Source organism: Octodon degus, unplaced genomic scaffold, assembly GCF_000260255.1.
Source record: "Octodon degus isolate 3935 unplaced genomic scaffold, OctDeg1.0 scaffold00100, whole genome shotgun sequence".
Lineage (NCBI taxonomy): Eukaryota > Metazoa > Chordata > Mammalia > Rodentia > Octodontidae > Octodon > Octodon degus.
In genome coordinates, this window is record NW_004524676.1 from 9539696 (window position 1) to 9541377 (window position 1682).

Here is a 1682-nt window from a genome sequence, read left to right on the forward strand (position 1 = left end):
GGAGGGGTGGGGAGGTACGGCGGAGTGGTGGGGGGCGCCCCGAGGGGGTGGGAGAGGGTCCGGCCCACTCTGTGCCTGGGCTGGGACTGGTCCCGCTGGCGCAGGGTAGCAGGAAGCTCTCCGCACACTCACCGGACCTGGGCTAGAACTGGGTCTGGGGGCTCCCGGAAATCGGCAGAGCTCTAGTTGATTGATGGTTTTTGTTCAGAAGAGTTCTGAGGTCTCCAAACTCAATTGTGGATTGGTTCATTTTCCTTCTACTTCGTGTATTTTGAAGCTTTCTTGTTAGGAGCATACACATTAAAACTGTTATATCTTTTTAGTGAGTTGTCTACATCGTTATGCAGTTAGTGTTTCTTTTTATTGCTGGGAATATTTCTTGCTAAGCAACATTTCTGATAGTAACATCAAGTATCTTTTGATTACTGTTTGGATGGTACATCTTTTCTAACATTTACTTTCAAATTGCCTTCTTTTAAATATAATATTTTTCTTGAGTATTATTATAATGAGTATTATTCTCAAATTTAATGTTATTCTTTATTATTTCTCATAGAAAACATCCATGTCTATGGGTCCGGCCAAACAGCTAAGCAAATTAAAGTACCTGCAAGTGGGTGCAGGGGCCGGGGTTCGATTTGCTCCTGGGGCACACTGTGATGGCAGTTGAGACTGGGCATGGTGGTGTGTGCCTATAATCCTAGCTCTTGGGAGGCTGTAAATAGGCGGATCACTACGAGTCCGATCTAGTAGTGAGACTCTGAACACCCTGTAGACTTTCCCCTAAAATACAAAAACAAACAAACAAAAAACCCAAAAACATCCATGTCTGAAAATGTTTTAAAAATCCATTTCAACAAGCTCGTTGAATAGGCGTGTTTGGGCCACATACATTTAATGTAGTCATTTCAAGAAATGGTGCTTGAAAAAATGGATAGCTGCACATGAAAGAATGAAGATGGATAAAACTGAAGATGAGGGTATATATAGATGTGCCAATAAAGCCTCATGTGGTAATAGGTGGGGTTTTTCAGAGATGGTTGTGTTGGAGGCCAATAACCGATATCCATTCTATTCCTCTGCTGAGTCAAGTTTATGGCCCTTCTCACCTCGCCCATTCCCTGGGAATCACGTGCTATGCCCTAGGGGTTGCACCCTCCCCGTTGCCTAGATACCTGCTGACCCAAAGAGCAGAGACTTCCTCATTCCATCACCCCCTATATATACCCAGAACCTCCCCTAAATAAACGAGGCTTGATCAGAATCTTTGTCATGCCTCCATTTCTCACGTCTCCTGTCCTTTGTCCCCTCTTCAATTCCCCGCTCCTCCCCCAGGTGACCTTCGTTGACTGACCCGCTGGTTCGGGACATGGTTGGATCTAGAGTATGTGATGCAAAGGTTAAGTGTTTGATTGGGATTAAGGGTGTGTTATTATTAAATTACTCCACTGAGTAGTTTGTCATAGTTCTGGGTGTAGACAATGGGAAGGCCCACTCTGGGTGTGAGTACTATCTGTGCTAAAGGCATGCAGCCTAGGTTGGCTATAAGGGACAGAATGAAGGCCACTGCCATCACTTGCTGCTTTTTAAATTATTTTATTTTATTTTTTTTGTATTTTAGTACAGGGTCTATAGGGTCTCACTATCTGGCCAGCCCCATTCCTGTATTGTTCATTCAATGT